This window comes from Chiloscyllium plagiosum, unplaced genomic scaffold, assembly GCF_037043375.1.
Source record: "Chiloscyllium plagiosum isolate Xiang-an unplaced genomic scaffold, Cpla_swu_hap1 HiC_scaffold_21, whole genome shotgun sequence".
Taxonomy (NCBI): Eukaryota; Metazoa; Chordata; class Chondrichthyes; order Orectolobiformes; family Hemiscylliidae; genus Chiloscyllium; species Chiloscyllium plagiosum.
This window is the reverse complement of record NW_028270159.1, coordinates 23,300,630-23,314,822: the sequence shown is the minus strand read 5'-3', so window position 1 is coordinate 23,314,822 and position 14,193 is coordinate 23,300,630. Positions and strand designations below refer to the sequence as shown.

Below are 14,193 nucleotides of genomic sequence, written 5' to 3'. Positions count from 1 at the left end.
CTTATTTTAATAAGTTCACATTGAAAGTCAGTACTTTCAGCAGAGAAATCAAGACTCACGCTTCAATGCAGTACTGAGAGTGTGCTGCAGTGCAGGAGGTACCATCTTTCAGATGAGATGTTAGATCAAGCCGCAGCTGCTTGTTCCAGTGGACATAAAAAAATCCCCACTGTGGTATTTCAAAGCCGGACAGTGGTATTATCTCCACTGTATGACCAAAGTTTGTCTGCCAATCAACATTACAAAAACAGATTATTTTGTCATTTGCACATTGCTGTTTGGGGGAATTTGCTGTGTGAAATAAGCTGCTGCATATTGTACGTTATGATGGTGAAATACATTTCATAAGTATTTCAGTGACTGTAAAATACTTTGAAATATTGGGTGGTCATGAAAAACACAATAAAAAAAACACACGTTTTTTAAAATTGAGTCATTAGGGAAGAGTGTAATTGTTTGGTGAATGTTAACATTTGTTTTCCACAAAAGGAATTTGCATGGCTATTTCTATGGCAACTTCGATAGGTGAGATTAAATAAACTACGGAGCAAAGTGGCAAGGTGTGATGCGTTCATGCTAGTTTGTCTAAATTGGTATGTCAGCACATGCAGGTATTCTTCTTACACCTGGAAAAAAAATCAAGAAATTTTGGTGGAAGCCTTAAACTGATTGGCACATTTCAATCTTCATTGTTTCCTGACTAAACAACTAAATTCTCTGTGCCATAGCCCATGATTCATTTCAGAGCAATTAGACTTTGCCCCTTAAACGAATATATCTCGACCTTCATGCAATGCATAATACTAAATGTAATTCAACTTGCTGTGAACATTGATACCGGAAGTCTCAGTATTACAAAAATACAAAACGTGCCATTTAAACAGTATTACACACTTCTCCTTATCTTCCATTTGGAATATCTGATGACGTCAAATTGGTTAGAACAGTAGCAAAAGTGTACTAATGTTGAAAGTGCCATGTCAACTAAGCATACATTCTTACAAAACATTTTGAATTTATCAATATGGTGTTGTTGTAAAACAGTAGAAAACATGATTGCATTATGGAGTCACTCAAGGAATTAAAATAAGTTTGTTTTCAGAGATTTTTGGGATGATGACAGCTGCAGACTATTGTACTATCACAGGTAAGGTAATCACATTAGCTGACTCAACTTGCTGTGGAATTCACAATACTGCAGATATTTACCATGAGCTGATCTTCTTTCACATTTCCCACTAAAAAGAGATGCAAATATTCAGAAATTATAAAGAACTATCACAGTTTTGGTCAACTTTGAACATGTACGCAGAAAGTCATAGAGATGTATAGCATGGAAACAGACCCTTCGGTCCAACCCGTCCATGCCAACCAGATATCCCAACCCAATCTAGTCCCACCTTCCAGCACCCGGCCCATATCCCTCCAAACCCTCCCTATTCATATACCCATCCAAATGCCTCTTGAATGTTGCAATTGGACCAGCCTCCACCACATCCTCTGGCAGCTCATTCCATACATGTACCACCCTCTGCGTGAAAAAGTTGCCCCTTAGGTCTCTTTTATATCTTTCCTCTCACCCTAAACCTATGCCCTCTAGTTCTGGACTCCCCGACCCCAGGGAAAAGACTTTGTCTATTTATCCTATCCATGCCCCTCATAATTTTGTAAACCTCTATAAGGTCACCCCTCAGCCTCCGACGCTCCAGGGAAAACAGCCCCAGCCTGTTCAGCCTCTCCCTATAGCTCAAATCCTCCAACCCTGGCAACATCCTTGTAAATCTTTTCTGAACGCTTTCAAATTTCACAACATCTTTCCAATAGGTCATTCAATAATTAATTAATTTGTATTTTGGAATGAACACTTTACAGGTGATCATAACTACAGTTTAGTGCTTGTCTAAATCTGATTTCAAGCATCAAGGAAAAATCCAGTATTCATAAACATTTTCTTTTAAGCACACAAAACTCAAATAAGGACATCACAAAATTAGAATTGGTAAACCACAGAAGGAGGTCATTCATATCTGTAGCTTGTCTTTTATTAATGTGTCAGAAATAAAATACCAATTTATTGCTGCAATGCCAAGAAGTAGAGTATTACAATCTTCCAACTACTTTATGTCTGACTCTTTTCTCAAAGGGTGAACCACAGAGTTTGATTAACAGACCTTTGATTTTCCAGGATTTGAGATACAGCCAAATGGAGACATGTTGAGCAACAGTTGTGGAAATCCTGCTCCCGTGGTCAGTGCTAAGAAGTTTGCTAGATGTTACCATTCTGGTGTGGTTACTTAGGTGAACAGCAGCAAGGTAAAAGGTGAGATCTATGACAGTACCATAGGACACACACCATCTTCAGAGAAGACTTTTGTGCTTTGATGCATTCTTTCACTTCAGCTTTGCCATGAGGAAGGCATCACAGTGGTCCGGGGTGACATGACTTGGGTAATCACAATTTTGAATATATTGGCAATCTTAACCCTTTATAATACCTTATTACAGTAACTGGAAAATTGCCTCCTTGCACCAAAAACACTGAAGTGGCTTTTATTTTCATCAATGTCAATAATGACAGTAATTGCTAATTATCTCTCACATCTTCCAGTAGAATGCATACATTTCCTCACTAATCATGAAACATAATTTTCAACAAGGGAGATATTCTTAGTGTCCCAGCCAATATATATCTCCCAGCCAACACCCAAAGTCAGGCCATCCAGGCATTATTCCATTGCTGTTTGAGTGACCTTACTGGGTGTGGATTGAATGCTGTGTTTTCTATATTGCAAAGTGACCAAACTTCAAAAGCACTTAATTCTTTTTAAGTGTTTTTGGGAATCTCAAGGATGAATGAATCTCCATAATGGTGCAAGTCTTTTTAACACTATACCTATTTGGTTCCCAATGTCAGTGTTGTTTAGGGAACCCTTTGTCCTTTGCATCCTAATTTCATTGAGCAGTGAAATAGTTGATCACTGGAAGTATATAATAACTGAACTTTTTAAAGTTCCGATTGAAGAACTGTTTCACAACTAAAGCATCCTGAACGCCAAAGCATACAATTAAAAATACTGTGTATACTGTGTGTTTACAGGGAACGATGCCCAGAGCTTGTCCATCATACTTGAATATATTAGATTTGATATGTCTCTGCAGATTCATTCAGATTGGCATAAATAACTGCTGTCTATTCAGTTAGCCACGCTGATTTGCTCACATACTTGATTGTCAACTGACAGGTTGGAAAAACAATGACCACAGATAAATAAAAGCATCCACGACAAAATTAACCCAAAACATTGCTTAACTATTTTAAGCTGTCAATCGATAACCAGTAATTATTAAAAATATTAACTTAACAAAACAAATTTTGCTAAGTCCTTCTAAATGTTAATGTTGGTTCTCAAAGCACTCAGTTTGAAGAGGAACATTTATTTTGAGTAAATGCATCATAACTTGCATTCTGAAGCAAATGCTAAAGATAGTTTTAAAGTCAACAATTATACATTACAAATGCATCCAAATAATTTCCATCATATAGGTTACTTTGAATGCTATTGAGCGCCTGAGTTCTGCTATATTGTGTAACTCGCATAATGCACCTGCGGCTTATTTGAATGCAGAAGTTAAATAAAGTAGCAGAGTGCTTGTGAATGGTGGTAGTGTCACTACATTTGAGCTAGGAGGCCTGGGTACAAGTCCTGTCTGCTCCAAAGATGCGTAATAGCCTCTCTATGATGAGAAACTATTTTCAGTCAAGTAACAGGGAGTAATATTTAATTAGTGTCACTCTGTGTATGCTCCTCTGAAGTTCCAAAGCTTTCCTGCTGCTTATACCTTGTGTTACTGATCCTTCTGTCAATCATGGAACAGGTCCTGAAGCTTTATGGGCATACACTGATTGGATAAACATTTTTTTTCTCCTGAAATGACCGACTGACATTTTCCTCACAATAACTGCTATCATAGATCTTCATGTCCATGTTATTTGATCAGGTAAATTCATACTTTTCTCAGGATGCCAAAATTTCAATTTTAATTCTCTTATTACTTTCCTCAATGAGAGCCATTTTCTGCAAATGTCCCTCCAATCCTTGTGCTGTTCATTAGTTTTCCTATTTAATTCCTTTTTCCTATTGAAAATTGAACTATGTAAAATGTAATAACAAAATTCAGGCTTTGTCTGAAACATACCACAGGACACTTCTATCTCTGTCTAGTGGCAGACAAAGCAGATGCTTCCATAACTATTTTCTTCTGGAGTTCTGAAAAAGATTCATACAGGACTTAACATTAACTCGAATTTTCTCTCTGCACAGAACTTGCTGAGGAGATTGCAGCATTTTCCACTTTTATTTCAGATCTCCAGAACCAGTCCAATCTTGACTCTAATCTCCAGCATCTGCAGTACCCACCTCTGCCTACCTGCATAAGCGAGGCACTTGTGTGGGAAGATTGTACAAATTGATAATCAACTTGTTTTCCACATTATGATTTTTTTCTTTTGTGGCCATCAAGTCCTGCAGTTGGATTTGAACCCAGATCTTCTGGCTCAGGGGTATAGATGATATCCACTATGGCACCAGACCACCTAAGAGTTTGACTCATTGAAAATTTGCTTTGATCAATATTATAATTAGGCAAGTGCAGGATGTTTAATGTTAAAACTGAAGATGCTGGAAATACTCAGCATCTGTAGACAGAAACAGAGTTGCTACTTTTTTGTGACCTTTCATCAGAACTGGGTGGCACGGTGGCACAGTGGTTAGCTCTGCTGCCTCACAGCGCCTGAGACCCGGGTTCAATTCCCGCCTTAGGCGACTGACTGTGTGGAGTTTGCACGTTCTCCCCGTGTCTGCGTGGGTTTCCTCTGGGTGCTCCGGTTTCCTCCCACCGTCTAAAGATGTGCAGATCAGGTGAATTGGCCATGCTAAATTGCCCGTAGTGTCAGGTAAGGGGTAAATGTAGGGGAATGGGTGAGTTGCGCTTCGGCGGGTCGGTGTGGACTTGTTGGGCCGAAGGGCCTGTTTCCACACTGTAATGTAATCTAATCTAACTGGTAAAATGAGAGATGTCATACATTTTGAACAAGGGGTGGCAAAGCAAAAGTGGAAGTCAGGAGAGTTTGAACGGCACAAGGATTAGTCTGCCAGAGTTAGAGGGAATGGAAATGGGTCAAGAAAAGAAATAAAAGCTGTTCCTGGAGGAGGTGAGTTATCAGCTGAATAAATAAAAAGAATAAACGCAAAGTAGAGGAAAAAGCAACCAGGGTTTATAGCCTCAAATTGTTGAACTCAATGTTGAGTCTAGAAGACTATTAAGTGTTTGGTTGAAAGATGAAGTGCTGTGCTTAGCACTGGCATTGAGTTTCACTGGAAACATGCAGTAGCTGAGGATAGAAATGTCAGCATAAGACAAGGTGCAGAATTAATGTGACAAGCCACCAACAGCTTGGGGTCATGTTTGCAGTCTGACCCTTGACATTTTTTTGAGAGGATGCTCTTTTTGTTAATATATAACCAAGCAAAGTAGCTTTTAAAGGAAAGTTATATTGATGATGACAAGCACATCATGGAGCTAGAGTGCCTGTTTATTCACAATGACGAACCCACTTGGCTCATTCCCCTAAAAAGTTGTGTCTTTATATTGTCACATGTAGGTCACACTGAGCTTGCAACAGGTGTCAGCCATGCAGCCTTTCTAAAAGGAGACTGATAATTGGAAACAACGTATGGTTAAAAGCGAACAACTGGTGAGAGAAGGCTTCAAGCTATGGATCTTACATCCACGTTTTTGTTTGTCATAATGAAAATTTCTGTTCTCCTTCTGGTTGGGATATATTCAGAAAGATGCATTGTGTCAATATAGTCCAGCCTTTTAGAAATATGTGTACATCCACTTTAATTTTGCAAAGCAAAACCTTTGGGTGCACAGGGCAGCGATAATTTGGTCAACGCAACTGCCGCTGATCATTTGCCAAGAGCTTGCGTGGACAGGGAAGATTTACCACAAACAAATTTGGTTGGTGCTTATGAATAAGTATGCTGTTTTATAATGTGCTTGCTTTAATGAACTGAATACATTTATTTAGAGTGAAATAAAAGTCTCTGTAAAATAAAATTAAACTTGATGCTGCATTGCCCAGCCCAGTTGGCACATTTGTTCCTCTGATATCGACACTTTAAAGGTGCTGAAAGGCTCTCGACACAATAGCCTTAATTGTAATTCAAGTACTTGTGATATTTTGGTAACAATTACTATTGATTTTACAATTTGTTTACAGAGATGTTGTTTTATTACTAATATATTTAATGTACAAATCAATAGGAACACTTGTTTGGCTCACTCCCTAGAAGGTAATAAAATCAAATATCTCAAGAGTAAAATGTTATCTGATCCATAAATGGCAGCAGCAGATGCTTAATGTAATAGTTAAAGACTATGAAGCATTCTTGGCAGGAGACTATATTCACACCAGTAATGACAAAACTTACAGAATATACAGGCAGGAAAAATTTAAACTGCAATTTACAGCCTAAATTACTAAAGATTTATTTATTTGAAATGACTGCGAGCTATGAACACTACACTCCATTTAAAAGCTCTTTATTTTGCTCAGCCCCGGGGCATTCAGCGCATCTAATCTCGCCCGCAACTATAATTCTCAGCCAAACAGCCCTCACTTTCCACTGATTTCATTTTTGCACACGGTAATTTCACTACTTTATATTTCCCTGGATAAAACAACTGCTTGGGTTGGTAGAAAAAGTTGTAAGTGAGCAAACTTTTTTACTGGTTGGAAATGCCTTTTCATTTGCTGGATCCTTGGCACACATTCATGTAATGAAGGCTCCCAGCATTTGTTTGCTTTGGTTTTAGCCTCCATCTGTTTGCTGATGTTGTTTGAAGAATAATCAGACATCTATGTGGAACCTTTAAAGTGATGGCATTTGCCAGATTTTGCAGAGGAGAAAAATCAGATGAGATATTTTGCATCACTTCATATTTGTGAGCCAAGACTTTAACCCTTTCCAGACTGAAGATTGCATTATGCCTCCAATATCAGAGCCCCCTGAAGCGTCCTTTACTGGGTGTTCAGTGAACTCAGTCACTTGTTTAATATGAGTGAATGTGCTCCCTACTTGGACACAACTGGCTCCAATGGATTGCTGTGACCCTCAGACAGTGAACTTGGAGGCAGGAAATACACTAAATTAATGTGATGAAATTAAAAATCACACAACACCAGATTTTTTACTTTGTCCACCCCAGTCCAAAACTGGTACCTCCAAGTCCTAGTGTGATGAGGTGCTCTAGTTTAGGTATTACAATGATGACCATAACATATAGGAGCTGAATTCGGCCATTCAGTCCATTGAGTCTGCACGGCCATTCAATCATGGTTGATAATGTTTCTCAAGCTCATTCTCTCTTCCTCTCCTCATAATCCTTAATCCCCTTACCAATCAAGAACCTATCCATCTCTGTCTTAAAAACTTAATGACTTTGCCTCCACAGATGATTTCCATAGATTCACCACCCTCTGGCTAAAGAAATTCCTCCACATCTCATTTGTGAAGGGTCATCCCTTCACTCTAAGGGTGTGCCCTGAGGTTTTAGTCTCTCCTATTAGTGGAAAGATCTTCTCTACATCTGCTCCGTCTAGGCCTGACAGTACCCTGTAAGTTTTGATCAGATTCCAACCCCCCCACACCCCCACCCTCCCCACCTCACCTTTCTGAACTCCATCAAGTACAGATCCAGAGTCCTCAACGGCTCCTCATACAGCAAGCCTTTTATTGCCAGATCATTCTTGTAAACCTCCTCTGGACCTCCTCCAATTCCTGCACATCCTTCCTTAGATATGGGGCCCAAAACTGCTCTCAATATTCCAAATGCCATCTGACCAGAGCCATGTATAACCTCAGCTGTGCATCTCTGCTTTTGTATTCTAGCCCTCTTGAAATTCATGCTAACATTGCATTTGCCTTCCTAATTGCCAACTGAACCTACATGTTAACCTTAAGAGAATCCTGAACAAAGATCCTAAACCTCTTTGTGCTTCAGATTTCCAAAGCCTTTCCCCATTTAGAAAATAGTCTACACCTCTAGTTTTCCTACCAATGTGCATAACCTCACATTTTTCCACACTGTATTTTATCTGGCACTCTTTGCCAATCTCTTAGCCTGTCCAATTCCTTTTGCAGCCTCCCCACTTCCTCAAAACTACCTGTCCTTCAAATTGACAGGCATCCCCTTGCAGCAAGTTTTGTGATATCCACAATATCATACCTGCCAAGTTTAGTCTACGCTAGAAGCTCATTTCCCTTGTTTCTTGGACCATATGCATTCAAGGGCAACACCCTCAATCCTGTATTGACTGCCTCCCGTCTCATAGTTGTCCCCATATCTGCTTGGCATCGTACCTCTTTAACCTTGTTGATCTTGTGCCAATTTGTTCATCCCGACTGAATGCTAATTTGTATCTTGCTTCTGGAAATAAATTTTCCCTGCTGTTCCTTTTCATGGGATAAACGTAACAATTGAAAATCCCAAAGCAACATGCCCTCATGTGAAATAAACAGACTAATTGTTTTTAAGAAAAGGCCACACTTTCTGTAAAATTGAATGATTTGGAGATGCCAGTGTTGGACAGGGGTGTACAAAATTAAAAATCACTCAACACCAGGTTGTAGTCCAACAGGTTTAATTGGAAGCACTAGCTTTTGGAGTGTCGCTCCTCCATCAGGTGCAGCGCTCCGAAAGCTAGTGCTTCCAAATAAACCTGTTGAACTATAACTTCATGTTGTGGGATTTTTAACTTTGTAAAATTGAAAGTTGCAATTTTTACAAGATTATATTAACATACAGTGGATTGGAACTTTGTGGTTCAGAAAAAGATAAAGCCATATGCACTTTGAAACCTGTGTCTAACCGTTGGGTCCAGGTCTTTGAATAGTGCAGTTACCCATCAAATAGCATCCTGTGTAGAGCGGAATCCTATAATTAAAGACAATTCTGAGAAGACCAAATCTCTGTGTGTGCAAAATGTTTTTGACTCATTGCAATGTAAAACTTTTAGCCCTAAAATGAAATCTGTGGAAAGATATCCCAATTAAACCTTTTTGTTTGCCACAGTGCATGGCAATTTAAGGCAAAGTTTGTCACCTAATTATCCTACCACAAATTTCAGTGTCAATAGGTGCCCTGTGGAAAATCAAAGGTTACTTTTTCCCATTGACGAACAGCAGTACATTTTCTGTGGGCCTCGGGCAAAGAATATAGCATTGGTAATTTCTCCTATTTTCACTGATGCATCTGAGCCACTTCAATTAAATAATATTTATGTTAATAGGAACTGTGACAAGTGTAGGAATTGTTAAGAATTCTGCAAGAACTAACAGCCAGCCCAAACAGCCACTCTCTCAACTATCCATATAAATCACCCTTAACTTATTCCCTTGCTATTACACTCTGGCTACCTGGCTACCTGTCTGAGCAGTCTTACCTTCAGCAGGTCTGGTGTAAGGTGGTGTCATGGAACATACAGTTCAAACTGGCGAGTCCAGCACATGACCTCTCCTGTTTCATTCACTTTGTTCGCTAAATGCAGTGATACTACCCACCTCAGCCATCTCTATGTCTAATGTTCTGATCTTCCCTGGATTTAAAGAAACATTTCTGAATTTCCTGTTTGATCTCTTGATAACTATATCTGTGTTACTGATAACTATGGAATTCTTTATCATAGGGGACTGTCATGGCTGGGTTGTTATGTATGTTGAAGTCTCCAGTACACTGATTGTTAATCAGTAAGTGAATCAAGAGTTACAGGGAAAAGGCATCAAAGTAGAGTTCAAGATTATCAGATCAGTGATATCATTAAGTGCAGAGCAAAGTTGATGGACTGAGTAGCCTACATCCACTGCTATGTCTTGTGATTATAGTGTTATGTCTAATCTCTTGTTTTGCTCTTGTATACGTTATATATTTTTATATATCATGATAATCTCTGCTTTTACTTTCACCTACTGCAGAAACATTCCCTTTGTGTCTATTCTTTTCCCAAATTTTACAAAATCCTCCATAATTTTAAAGACTACTATTAGGTCATTTCCACCTGCAGTCTGCTCTTTTTGAGGAGAGAAAAAAGGCACAACTTGTGTTCGTCCCTTTTCTTCCATAAAAATTATGTTCTTCAAAAAATTTAAACAGGTAGGTGATGTAGTAGTTAAATTTGACAGTGCACTGTGCAATATATGTTCAATAATTTTCATTATGTGGTACTCTGCCAGTGTAGTTAGGTACCTCAATTGTACCTGATATTTACAAGATAGTGTTACATGTCAAACATACAGCTGGAGGGATTTCACAAATCCCAACCCATTGGTGGAGGGACCTTAGTAAATGGGCTTTCCCCATTGAGCTTTTGCCGTGTTTGGCTCAAGTTTTAGTGCATCCCTTAGCATGGCATCTTGGACTTTGCTGTGTGCCATCTGCCGCTGTGGACATCTACTGGTCCTGGAAGACCAATGTATTTTGTGGAGAGCAGAGAATCTTTCACAGAGTTGGTCACCCTCCAGCAGTTAACTGTATGTTTGCCCTTGGTTGATAGATACATCTTGTATGTCTGGTCACATCCTTGTACTCCCAGATTTCTTCAAGTCTCCTCCCCATTTAAATTCTGAATTGTTAAAAGTAATACAATAAATGTAATAGCCTGTACTTTTCTCTGTTGATATTCATTATTTTAGGTCCATTCTGCACATTTTTCCTATCATCTTGTAATTTGTCAAGAGAGTGCTTTTTTTGGTGTGATGAACCAATGTATTTCTTTCTATTTCTGATGTGTACTGCAATTATAATTTATATTGCAGTCTAGGAGACACCTTTTTATAGAGTTATATGGCTGATTTTCATTTTTTTGGCTTAAGTGTCAGTTGTGTCAAGTTTTTCGGAGGGCCTTTTGATGCAAGGCATAGCGAGTTTTTGTGCTGTATCGTATCGAGTTTGCGTGTTTAACTACTCCCTCAATCTTCTTGATTGATTCTATCCAGTTTTAACACGTGCCATTCCCAGAACAACTCGCGCTATCAGGATATCCTCAAATTGACAGGTATCCCTCACATGGGCGCCATCTTTAAAAGCCTGTTGAGCACTGTCAGTCAGGACCTGTCCTGCACAGCTCCTGATATTTGCCCTGACAGCAGTCAGGAGGGAGTTGGTGCCCTGACTGTGGGCAGGGATCTGGAGGCCTGTTAGATGGAGCCCTGTGGAGGTGAGATGTCTTCATTTCCCCCTCCACATCTAGCAAAGGAGACCTCAGTACCAGACAACATCCAGCCTGGATTCAAGTAGCCTCAGCCATCTGAAGGAATATCCAGCATTGTAGGAGAAAGGTCAATGACCTTCTCCACTGGCCTGTATAAGCCACCACCTTGTCTCTAGCACCACACTGCTGCTATATCCATGTCGCACTAAAGCTCATGCTCTAAGAACTCTCACTACTGTTGACAACATCTTCCCTGACTCACTGTAGCCCACCCCAACTCCCAACACAACTAACCCTGCATGTCCTGAACTCTGCTACCTCACTTATTGGAGAAAGTGAGGACTGCAGATGCTGGAGATCAGAGTCAAAGAGTGTGGTGCTGGAAAAGCACAGCAGGTCAGGCAGCATCCGAGGAGCAGGAGAATCGACGTTTCAGGCATAAGCCCTTCATCAGGAACCTCACTCATTGGGACAGCTCTTCATCTACATAAACTCTAACAGCAGTGCCACCCACTTCATCTTCCTGAATACCTGCCTTTGTCGCATTCCTAGAAGAAAAAAGCCAGAACAGAGCAGAAAGAATCAAGAGGGGTTATGGGCCATCTGACATTTGGCTCCTCAAGCCTTGTGTGCAGAGCATCCTGACCCTGATTCCTCCCACATCTGACTGACTGTGTCCAATCCCTGAACTTGTATTTGAGACTGTCCTGGACCAACTGAGTCAGGGTCCCCTGAGCAAAGGCAATCACCCCTTGAGGGGCGACTGAAGATTGCTGACAACTATGACTAGCTTCCAAGTTTTGTGTCTGCACTAGCAGCACAGCAACAAGCCTGTGGCTGAGGAATTAAAGTGTAAAAAGACAAGACAAGACAAGTTGATGTAAGGCAGGGATGGCTGTGAGCATCCAGATAGTGCTCTCACACTCTAGACCTATGATAATGAGTGAAGAGCCTGGTCCAGTCCATGAGCAGTATACAAGTCCCTGAGCACACAATGTCCTTATTGCAACATTACAGTGATAATCACCCGTCTAGCATTGATGTACCTTTGCATTTTGATAGTGGATCAGGGCTATGCAATGTTCCCACTAATTTTTGTTCCAGCTGCACCGAAAATAAAAACATGCTTGGTGTATTGACACCGATCACCATACATGGAGGCTCAGAGAAGCTGGGCAGCTTAGGGGCAGCATTGCTTACCAGCCTGTCTATATTGTCCTGTAATCGAAGGCTTCCCTACTCACTATTTAGCATTTCAGCAATTTTCCAGAGAAGCGTTGGTCATTTCCCCATGTTTATGCCTGGGTCATTAATGACACTGCAAACAGCAGGGAACCCAGCACCGAGCCCTCTGGCGCACCATTGGACATGGGGCTTCCAGTCACAAAACCAAGCTTCAAAGGTCAACCTCTGCCTCTTGGCAAGAAGCAAATATTGGGATCCAGTGGACAGAGAGAGCATTTCTCCTGCTTTGAGGAAGAGCATAGCTAGATAGTCACCAGGAAATCAAATAGGGCATTAAAAGAAACTTCTTTATACATAGAAAATTCCACATTGTCACCACTATCACGGATAATGGTTGCAGCAGATGAGTGATGGGGATGAAACTGGACAGGTGTTTGAGGGCGAAGGAAGTTAGATGGGTGCAATGGAGGATTTAGATAAGGAAAGAGGCTTGAGAGAAGCATTAATACTAACATGGTTCAGTTGAGCCAAATGGCCTGTTTCTGTGCCAAGTATCTTATGTAATGCTAAATTTAATAGCTTAAGACTTGATTTCATTTTTATATGTCATCAATTCAAGTACAAAGATGGGTAGTTTGTTATAAAGCATCTGCAACATGCTTTTTACCCTCAACTATACTCAAGGCCACTGTTTACTGTTTTCAGGAAACTTGACAGAATTGTGAATGGATTCCATAAAACATTGTTTTTAAAAAAATCCCAGAACTTCAAGTAATAAAAATAGGGTTTGATTTATTCTCTGTGATTCAACCTGTGGCCTTGATGATAGAAGGAAATACAGAATTCATTCCCCAAAGCCACTGATAAAATTCCATGGATTTCGACTTACTCAGTCACACAAAACATGAGGCATTGTTTATTGCCGTTTCTGCATTGTGCTGCCTCCATCAGAAAATGGCAGCCGCGGCACAACTCAGTGATGGTTGAGTGGTGCTGATGGAGAGAAAATTCCTGTGGCAAAGCTCTGCAGGAATCAAACTGAAACCTTACTACAAATTAAGCATTTCCCTGAATAACTGCAATTTACAAAATTATTTATTTTGTTTTGAGTTCAGAAGAAGCCTGTGACAAACACACACCAAGTGAACATTAATGAAGTGGTCAGGGATATTGACAATAAAAAGGACTACAAACTGGATAAAGTCATATTAATCATATTAAATGGTAAAGTCACCAGACCATAGGGCTGCTCTCTCATTAGACAACGTGAAGGAGAGAGAGATATCTAAAGGTGTTTTAACCTGAGGGTGACCAGTTGAGGGGCAGAAGTTGAGAAAGAGAGTCTTTCATGGTAACCTCAGCCAATGCAGGAATTAAACCCACATTGTTGGCATCACAAATCAGCCATCCAGCCAACTGAGCTAACCATGTTCTGCTTTGACAGTTGGATTCTACAATTCTCCTTTTTAAGTTTAGAAATTCTGCAGTAGAGACAGAGAACTTGTTTCAATATTTTTGGTCTCTGTTCACAACAGTCAGACTGACATAATGGTAAATCTATTTGCTGTTTTTAGATTTTCTGAAATCTCTCTGATGTAAGCCGTAAAACTTTACTTATTTTTATAACAAACATCATGATCAAATTTTGGTTTAATTGGAAAACAACCCAATACAAAGATAAACGATTTTTATAAAAACATAAGTGTGTCCAAGATGATTGGTCATTTACAACT

The 14,193-nt window shown here is 39.9% G+C and overlaps 1 long non-coding RNA gene across 4 annotated transcripts in view; it reads left to right on the top strand.

Annotated features, from left to right (window-relative positions):
* Positions 1 to 2,217: 2,217 nt before the first annotated feature.
* Positions 2,218 to 14,193, top strand: part of LOC122564858 (uncharacterized) — a 73,825-nt gene continuing 61,849 nt past the window's right edge. For all 4 annotated transcript variants that reach the window (XR_015760777.1, XR_015760778.1, XR_006316027.2 and 1 more), the window contains exon 1: positions 2,218 to 2,320. This is a non-coding gene — a long non-coding RNA (uncharacterized LOC122564858). The remainder of the gene's footprint in view (positions 2,321 to 14,193) is intronic.